At 37.7% G+C, this 10244-nt stretch overlaps 1 protein-coding gene across 3 annotated transcripts in view; it reads right to left on the bottom strand.

Moving 5' to 3' along the window:
• The window catches only part of OLA1 (Obg like ATPase 1), a 184716-nt gene that overhangs the window by 127201 nt on the left and 47271 nt on the right, over window positions 1-10244 (bottom strand). The gene's annotated exons all lie outside the window — the stretch shown is intronic.

The following is a 10244-nucleotide window of genomic DNA, read 5'->3' as shown; positions in this document are numbered from 1 at the left end:
ATAAAAAAGAAAATATTGAAGAGAAGCTTTTAAAATTTTCATAACCAACATTTTTATAATATGCCTTGTCAGAGTGTCTGACATACTCTTTGAAGAGCTAAAAGATTTCTTTCACAGGAAAATACAGTATTCACAACATAAAAAAAAGGAGAAGCTGAATCAGAAGAACGAGGATTAATACTGGGCTAAAAATGTTTATATGAGAAAATGTATTGATATATTGCAAATGCATTGCTATATTTCCAATATATCCAACAGATTTATAATTTAGGTTGTAATATTTTCATATTTTTTTAAAAATCTGTCCTTATAGATGGACTAAGGCAGTATGTAAAACTTCAGAATGAGAAATTGTTGTAAATTGTTGCTACAATCATTGATATATAAAGCATGCTATTAGATTTATGTATTAGGGCCTGTCAGCATCTTCAGCATCTTTTTTTTTTTTTTTTTTTTTTTTAGTACCTGCTTGACTTGATTTTAAACTAACATGTTCTCTGTAACATTTAACATTTTAAAGACCTTCCCGAGCAAATTTTGTTGGAACCAAGTGTTTTTAGTTCCTAGAATCCTAGTTCTAGTATCTTCCTCTAAAGTTTATAGTGAGCTTTCTTGGGGCTTTAATTTGCACTAAATTTTCTTTCCTGAAAGATGACTTATGTTTAAATTATAATGTAGTACTTTTTGTCTTACAATTAAACTCTTTTAGCACTTAAAAAAAAAATCTGTCCTTATTAGTTGATATCCAAGTACTATTTATTCAATGCTAAAGAAAACTTTCCCATAAAAGCAAACAAAAAAATAAACACCTAACCTCTAGGCCTAATTAACAGCAGTGTTCAAGATGTTTTCTCTCTGATGGAAAAAAATTAAAACAGAGGCAGTATCCAAAATGACTAGTACTCCCCACTATTACTACTACCTAAGTATTTAACCTTTCAATACAGCTCTGGAAATTATGTTGCTTTGATGATGCTAGGTTTTTTATTCTCTTAAAAGATTTTATTTCTTTATTTAACAGGCTGAGTTACAGAGAAAAAGAGAGAGAGAGACAGACAGACAGACAAAGGTCTTCCATCCTTTGGTTCATTCTCCAAATGGTCACAATGGCAGGAGCTGAGTGGATCTGAAGCCAGAAGCCAGGAGCTTCTTTTGGGTCTCCTACACAGGTGCAGTGGCCCAAGGACTTGGGCCATCTTTTACTGCTTTCCCAGGCCACAGCAGAGAACTAGATCGGAAGTGGAGCAGCCGGGAATAGAACCGGTGCCCATATGGGATGCTGACAATGCAGGTGGCAGCTTTATCCACTACACCACAGCGGCAGCCCCAGATGTCGTTTTTAAACATGCTAAGTTAGAATGAAATAAAATTTCAAAAACTTGAGGCTTCCATACTTATCCCATTCCCCACTCCAATGACTCTCAGGGGGAAAAACACGAATCAGGAATAGATTATACTACAGAGAATGCCTCCCACTTTCCTACCTCCAAATATTCCTATATATAAAAGATCCTTCTTTTCCTGAAATGATTTTAGCTGTTCTAGTTCAAAGGACAAAAGCTGGGATGAAAAGGGAAGAAATTAAGCCACTAAAAAATAAACAGGACAGTTTGATATACAGATAGTCTTATAGTCATACTAATACAACCAAAGCATACTAAATTATCCCCCAAAACTCAAATTAAAACTATATATATATATATATAAAACACCCAATTTTTAATACAATCTAGCCAAATATTCACTTGTAAGCACAGGACTTGAAACACATACAGTATCTATTCCAAGTCTTTTTAAATGTCTGTATTGGGCACCGCAGCTCACTTGGCTAATCCTCTGCCTGCAACGCTGGCACCCCGGGTTCTAGTCCCGGTTGGGGTGCCGGATTCTGTCCCGGTTGTTGTTCTTCCAGTGCAGCTCTCTTCTGTGGCCCAGGAAAGCAGTGGAGGATAGCCCAAGGGCTTGGGCCCTGCACCGCATGGGAGACCAGGAGAAGCACCTGCCTCCTGGCTTTGGATCGGCGCAGCGCGCCAGCTGCAGCACACCAGCTTTAGTGGCCATTTGAGGGATGAAGCAATGGAAAAAAGAAGACCCTTCTCTCTGTCTCTCTCTCTAACTCTGCCTGTCAAAAAATAAAAAAATAAAATAAAATAAATGTCTGTATTGCTGAAAGCTCTACACATCTGCAGTAAAATTTTGTACATAATTCTTGAAAAACAAAAATTGTAAAATTGAGTAATAAATTAATTTACTTTATCTGCAATAGTGAAAATTGAAAATCTAAATTGAAGATAAAAAAGGTAGACAGATTCATAAAGACTAACAAATAATAAAGGCTACTGGCCGTTTTCAAGTAATTTTGAGCTGTGGTTCTCAAACTATAAGACATGGACTCCTGGGGCCTGTAAGGGCACAGTATTAGTTAATAATAACATTAAGAATGTCATTTGTTTTCTTCATTGTGTTCATGCTTGCAGTCACAGCACAAAAGCAATGGTGGGAGGGACCAGTGCTGTGGCAGAGTGGGTAAAGCCGCTGCCTGCAGTGCTGGCATCCCATATGGGCGCCAGTTCGAGTCCCAGCTGCTCCACTTCTGCTCCAGCTCTCTGCTATGGTCTGGGAAAGCAGTAGAAGATGGCCCAAGCCCTTGGGTCTCTGCACCCGCACGGGAGACCCAGAAGAAGCTCCTGGCTCCTGGCTTCTGATTGGTACAACTCCGGCAGTTGCAGCCAACTGGGGAGTGAACCAGTGGATGGAAGACCTCTCTCTCCCTCTGCCCTGCCTCTCTCTGTGTGTAACTGACTTTCAAATAAAATAAATAAATCTTAAAAAAAAAAAAAAAATCAATGGTGGGAGAAACTTCTAGCATTTCATTTCAAAACATATTTTAGGGCCTTGAGGCCCAGTAGGTAACCCCCAGCATCCCATATGGGTGCCCATTTGTGTCCCAGTTGTTCCATTTCCAATCCAGCTCCCTACTAATGTGCCTGGGAAAGCAGTGGAAGATGGCCCAAATTTTTAGGCCCTGTACCCACATGGGAGACCCTGAAGAAGCTCCTGGCTTCTGGCTTCAGTCTTGCCCAGCCCTGACGGTTGTAGCCATTTGGGGAGCGGGCCAGCAGATGGAAGATCTTTCTCTCTGTTTCTCCCTCTGTCTACCTCTGCCTTTCAAATAAATAAAAATAAACCTTAAAAAAAACAAAAATACATATTTCCGCCTTTCTACAGGAGTGTAGGTGACTGAAGAGTTGTATCCTTTTATATGAAAATGAATTTCTCTTGGAGAAATAAAGGATAGTTAAGCGAGAAAAATGATAGCAGTTCAAAAGAATCAAGACTCTAGGACACTTGGCTATTCCCAAATCTAGCAAAGGATATGGCACATCACTCATGACATACCACACAGCAAGAAAGCCATCAAGTGGTAATGAAAATGCTCAGGAGCCAAGCCGAAGCTACTCCCTCGAACAACTGGAATATCAATATGGATGATAACTACAATGGACTGAAGCATTTATGGAAATTTATAATGGTTTAAAAATACCATTATTCATCTTTGGAAGATGACAATGAACTGATTCATTATTTTGGTAATTTTTTCCTTAGAAAATATCAACATAATACCATTTTTTGTATCCCACCCACATCCCAAAGAAGAAAGCATGCAAAGCATTTCAATGGAATCATGATGCCATTAAAATGAGCTCTTGCAGGGCAAGCATTTGGCCTACCTGTTAAAATGCAAGTTAAGATGCTCACACATCTCACATCAGGACACCTGGGCTGGAGTTCTAGCTCTGTTCCTGATTCAAGCTTCCTGCTAATACAGACTCTGGGAGGCAGCAGTGGTGGCTCAAGGAATTGGGTTCCTGTCATCCATCTGGAAGACCTTGATTGATTTATTGGCTCCTTGCTCAGCAAAGCCCAACCCCAGACATTCCAGGCATTTGGGGAGTAAACTAGGAAATGGGACAGCATTTTTTCTCTGCTTCTCAAGTTAAAAAAAAAAAAAAAAAAAAAAAAAAAAACTTCTTACAATCCCTACATAAAAATTTTAAAATCTCAGATAAAATGCTGATACACTGATGCTAATTAACAGTAAGCACCCACTTCTAAAGATGTATTCTCCTTTCCAAAAATAAATTTGCCTTCAAAGAAATCCACACAAAACATTTATCTTTAAGAATCAAAGTTACTTCTCTGATGATAGATCATCTCTCTTTCATGCCTATATCCCAAGAACTGCTTGTTGACATCAGAATATTATTACCATGCATACTTCAGGTACAAAAATAAATGTGTACATTTATTTGTAAACCTTACAAATAAGGTTGTGAGATAGAAGAGAATGAAGACTTAAAACATTTGAATATGATGGCTAGAGCCAATTAACTATATATATACACACACCACATAACATGAGATAGGGGTTAAAAGGATAAAGACCTTGGGTTCAAAGGCCTGGATTCAGCTCCCGTGCTGCCCTTTACTAACTTAAGCAAGTTATTTAATCTAATTCTTGGGTAAACAAAATGTAAGTAGTGCATGCTTCACATGACTCCTGTGAAAAAGTCAACGATGTAAAGATGAAATAATAAAGGCTCAGTACACTGCCTCTAATGTACTGATCCTCAATAAGTACAGCATCTGGTAACAGTACATTGTTATCACTCATGTGATACAAAGGGAAAAAGAAATAACAGGAGAATGTTGGGTACAACAACTGATTCCTTTCACCAACTGTCAGGGATATCATTATTGGCCCAGTAAAGGTTCATTACCATTTTGCCTTTAGCCAGTATGGGAAAGTTATCAAAAGTGTTACAGCAATATAATACATAGATGTGCACATATTTTTAAAGAACCCAGGTCTGGGGCCGGCACTGTGGCTCACTTGGTTAACCCTCCGCCTGCAGTGCCAGCATCCTATATGGGCACCGGTTCTAGTCCCAGTTGCTCCTCCTCCAGTCCAGCTCTCTGCTGTGGCCCAGGAGGGCAGTGGAGGATGGCCCAAGTGCTTGGGCCTTGAACCTGCATGGGAGACCAGGAGGAAGCACCGGCTCCTGGCTTCGGATCTGCGTAGCTCCGGCCATAGCGGCCATTTCAGGGGGTGGTGGTGAACCAACAGAAGGAAGACCTTTCTCTCTGTCTCTCTCGAGAGTTAGACAGACTGTCTAACTCTGTCAAATAAATAAATAAATAAATAATTAAAAGAACCCAGGTTAATGTCTTTCAGAATACTATCTGAAATGACATTAACTTTGTCTCCTTTTCTAAATTTCCTAATGAAATACCATCTATCGAGTCATTTAGTGAAAAAAAAAAACAAGAAATGACATTTATAACATAATCCTTAAATACTCAGTAAAAACCTTCTACTTGCAAGTAAAATAGTCATAATGCTCCTCAAATCAAATGAAGTAAACTTTTAAATTCTCAATGTTAGCAAAGAAATTAAAATGTTAGCAAAGAAAGGCTGATGAAATGAAGAGAAGGGGATTATAACAAAGTGGGATTAAAATTCAAACTATAGTCTGGTCTTCATTTGTAATAAATTCAACTCAAGAGACATTAACTACAAAACTTGACAATTACAGCAAACCAGGTACAAACTATCACTCTAATCATTTCCAGGGCATTCTCTCCCAATAACTGTCTAGTTATCAGTGTCAGGAATAAGTCTACTCTTAGCCTTCTCCCAACTATTTTCTTACAGTGGTACCTCAGCTCTTTCAAAGGGTAAATACTTACTATATTATTTCATTGAGGTATGTGCACTTTAAGCTGTTTTCAATGTATAGTATTGTACAATCTTTCATTTATAGTTGACTAAATGCACAGAGCATGGTAATTTGTACAAAAAGTAAATTCAAGAAATCCTTTTGGAAATCAACACAGCATTGAATAGCAAAGGCCACTAAGAGAGGAAGGGTTTTGATTCATTAATTTCTCTTCAATGATTATTTTACAGAGAAATAATTCAATATAGGCAAAAGGATACATGGATAAAGTCACTCACCAAAGAGTTATCTATAATAGTAAAATAACTGAAAATGACAAAAGATCATTGAAAGTGAAATTTTATTACTTCACTAAATTTATTAATGTTATAATTATTCTAAAATAAAAAATGATATAATAAATAAAATATCCTTAGAATATAACATGCGATATCAGGCTCGGATAAAAATCCTGCTTCTGCCATTTAGTAGCTGTATGACTTGGGGCACATTTTTTAAACTCTCAGATACATAGTTTTCTCATCTCTAAAATGGGGTAACAATAACAAATTCACAGGGTTCCTAGGAGAATCACTGTAAAGTTCTGGCCCCCCAATTCAATGAATTTCTCTTTTACTCAACTGGTTACTGTCCATTTCTTCAACCATGTATTCATAAAACAAGTAATATCCTTTTTTGAAAAAAATTTTATTTATTTATTTGAAAGGCAGAGAGACAGAGGCAGCGAGAGAGAGAGGTCTTCCATCCACTGGTTCAGTCCCCAGATGGCCACAATGGCCCACCAGCTGGTGCTATGCCAGAAGCCAGGAGCTTCTTCCACATCTCCAACATGGGTGCAGGGGCTCAAGCACTTGGGCCATCTTTCGCTGCTTTCCCAGGCTACAGCAGAGCTGGATTGGAAGTGGAGCAGCTGGGACTCGAACCAACACCTATATGGGATGCCAGCACTGCAGGCGGCAGCCTTACCTGCTATGCCACAGCACTGGCCCCAACAAGTCATATCTAAAATGGTGTTAAGATTGCAGTTCTGGGGCCGGCGCTGTAGCGTAGTGGGTAAAGCAACTGCATGGGAGACCTGAAAGAAGATCTTGGCTCCTGGCTTCAGATCAGCCCAACTCTGGCCATTGCAGCCATTTGGGGAGTGAATCAAAGGATGGATGATCTCTCTTTTTCTCTGCCTCTCTGTGACTCTGCCAGAAAAAGAAAGAAAAAGAAAGAAAGAGAGAAATAGAGAAGAAAGAGAGAGAGAAAGAGAGAGAAAGAAAGAAAGAAAGATTGCAGTTCTATAGTTAAAATGATCACCTACAGTAATTTTATTAGTTATATTTTCCTTGTTCCCTTAAAAGTAAGACATTTGCACTGGGTGAAACTGTAACCCACCATATACAATTCTTGCAATTGTTTTAATAATCATATTCAAGGTAATTTCAATTTATAGTCTTTTCCTAAACAAAATTATTAGCCACAAATCACAAAGCAGAATTTAGTTCATATACACAAAAATGGGGGTGGGAGGGTTGGGAAAATGGGTAGACTACATGTAGTCCCTTGCATTTTCACACCTAATACTTCATTAATATTTGAATAGTAAATTGGACTGAGGGAGAAGACTAGGCTCAAAACACTCTAAAGTAATATACAATCCATAGTTTTCATCTGGCAACCTATAATGCAAAAGAAGGCCTCACAACTGGCCTGCTTAGAAGGAGGTGGATACAGTTGTCCTTTCATCTCAGGGACTAGGGAACAGGAACAAGACCATCTTCTTTCACCCGACCTCTTACCTGTGGGAAGTGAAAAATATCTAAAGTGCTGGCAGTACAAAGAAGTCTTCTTAAGTGCTATGGCAAGAGCTGAGTCAGTCAAATTCAGAACAGCCAGGTAATGCTCCTTCTTCCCTCCTACAGATGGAGCAAGGGCAGCAAAGATAGAGTTGGGGTGGGAGGAGACTATGGACCAGCCAAGAGGACATCATGATCCTGGATAAGCAATGTCAGGCTTCTGGACAGAGTTCAGGGGTTCTCAGGGCATACCTTGATCTCACTAATGTAAAAACAAAACTTGATTCTAAAGGACCAGTGCTGCTACAGAGCCTATGTACCTACAGCACTGCCTTTCCTTCAACTGCCAGGGGCAGTAAATGCCACTACCAAGACATAAGCTCAAAGTTTTAAGGCAATGATGTAGGAAAATTGTATCTGGCACACAATGGGTGGTTTAAGTATGCCAATATAAAATCTGCAAAAGGACAGGTTAAAAGAAAATTGAACACTCACTATAAAAAAAAGCCTCACTCATCTAAGTTTAACAATAAACATCTCAATACTTAGATGTTTAAGCTACATAACAATAATGTTCAAACAATTAAGAAAATATAGTTCAAAATTTGATGCTTAGAGATCTAGAGACTCTCCAGGACTTTACTAGATGCCCTCAAAATCCTGAATGGTTTTCACTTATTAGTGATATAAGAGTTAAGAAAAGAACAAAACAGCTGACTACTTGGGATGGAAAGGATAGGAAACAAGGTCTCTAAAATGTCAGAAAAGACATTCAAGAAAATAAATAATGCCTCAATTACCTAAGCAAATAGATAAAAGACCACCATGGATATGTGCAAACAATTAAACTGTAAATAGCTGGCAGATTAAATAGCTCCATACAATATTATAAGGCAAAGTAGATGGAACTGTTTCCTACTGCTACAGTATGTTCCACACTAAACAGAAGTTGGTTGGTAGAATGCATTGTACCTTAGATGAGAACCACTGCATAATTACTTAACCCACTGAATTTACACTGAAGAAACAAAGAAAACATATGTTTTTTGGTCAGACTGTTTATGGCAATCCAATACTAGGTTAATTTAATAAATACTGCTGAAAAAGAAAATTACAGGACCTAAGGAAAAAACTTCATTATTTTAGGATACAATCAAAGACAGCTTTATATTGGCAATTTGTGTCTAGGCAAAAATGTGTGACTCATTTGAAAGTTTTAAGTGTCCGGCTTATGGGAAGGGGGGAAGGTGGACTCTAGAAAACAGCAATTTATGTTCATGGTAATTAAAGGTGATTTACAAAACATATAAACACCTAACTTAACCTAAGGGGGTGGGGCAATTAAAGGCATTTTTACCTTCTTATTTAGCAGTTCAATAATGTAGGAATGCCTTGAGGGCTATAATTCCATACGAACTAACAACTTAAAAACTATTTTTTCCATCAGTGCAACCATCATCTATTCCAGCCAAACATCCACAACAAAACTAAAGGAGCTTTCTGGAATTACTGTTAAAGCTCTAACTAAACAATTAAACATATGAAATTCAAACAAATACAGAAGGATAGTATATAAAACAGGATGAAGACACATGTGCCATTAGTAACAAAGGAGAAAGGATAAGGGTTTTTATTTCTCCAAGCCCAAAATTCTAACCATCTGCACAGAAACATCTACACAGATTAATCTTAGCTCTATTTCCATTAGAACTTGTCTGATCAGCTTAAGAGAGGCAAAGGTCAAGAGACAAATACAGTCAAGAGCTTAAAATCATATCTGGGAGAAATGGATTTTCTAGAAATTATAAAAGTATGTAGATCTTTCAAAATTAAAATAAATGACAACAAAATCAGAAGGTATAACTAGCAGTCATTCCAAAAACCGAAATGCGCCACTTACTAAAGTAGACTCTCTTTTTAGGAAAATAAATATTAAAGAATAAAATCAAATATAAACTAAATTGTTGGATAAAAGACTTAGTTTAATATTACACATGTTGGGGCCAGAGTTGTGGCTTAGTGGGTAAAGCTGTGGCCTGCAATCTGGCATCCTATATGGGTGCCAGTTCATTGCCGTGTTGCTCCATTTCTGATCAAGCTCCCTGGCTGGTGTGCCTGGGAAAGCAGCGGAAAATGGTTCAAGTGTTTGGTCCCTTGAATTTACATGGGAGACCCAGGAGAAGTTCTTGACTCCTGGTTTCAGCCTGGCACAGCCCTGGCCATTATAGGCATTTGGGGAGTAAATCAGCAGATGAAGAGCTCTCTTTCTCTAACTTTCAAATAAATAAATCTTTTTTTTTAAAAAATTACCTATATCATTATGAAAGAAAATAATGTATTTCTGTGTTCTAAACTGGCATAATTTAGGTCTGCAAAGGATATTAATTACAAGTAGCTAACCCCCAACCTTTGCCATTCATCACTTTACAAATAATATACAAAAAATGAATGTTATTGCTAAGAGAAGGATGAACAGAAAATAATCATCTATGATTATTTGTTTATCAGCTCCCCATCTTCAACAATTCAAATTAATGGGTCAGCAAAATTAAAAGTAAATGTAATATATTATGTTCTATGTCTTAAGGAATGCTTGAAAATAGCTCAACTGGTTAATATTAAATTAGAAAATGTCAAAGGTCTACTATAATGCCTATGCTTCTACTCTTGCCTATCTTCATTGCCCCAAAAAGGGAAAGAAATATGAATTTTCCACTCTGGT

This window comes from Oryctolagus cuniculus, chromosome 3 (genome assembly GCF_964237555.1).
Source record: "Oryctolagus cuniculus chromosome 3, mOryCun1.1, whole genome shotgun sequence".
In the NCBI taxonomy this organism is placed as follows: Eukaryota; Metazoa; Chordata; class Mammalia; order Lagomorpha; family Leporidae; genus Oryctolagus; species Oryctolagus cuniculus.
Note: the sequence above shows the minus strand (reverse complement) of the source record. Positions and strands in the feature narration are given on the sequence as shown.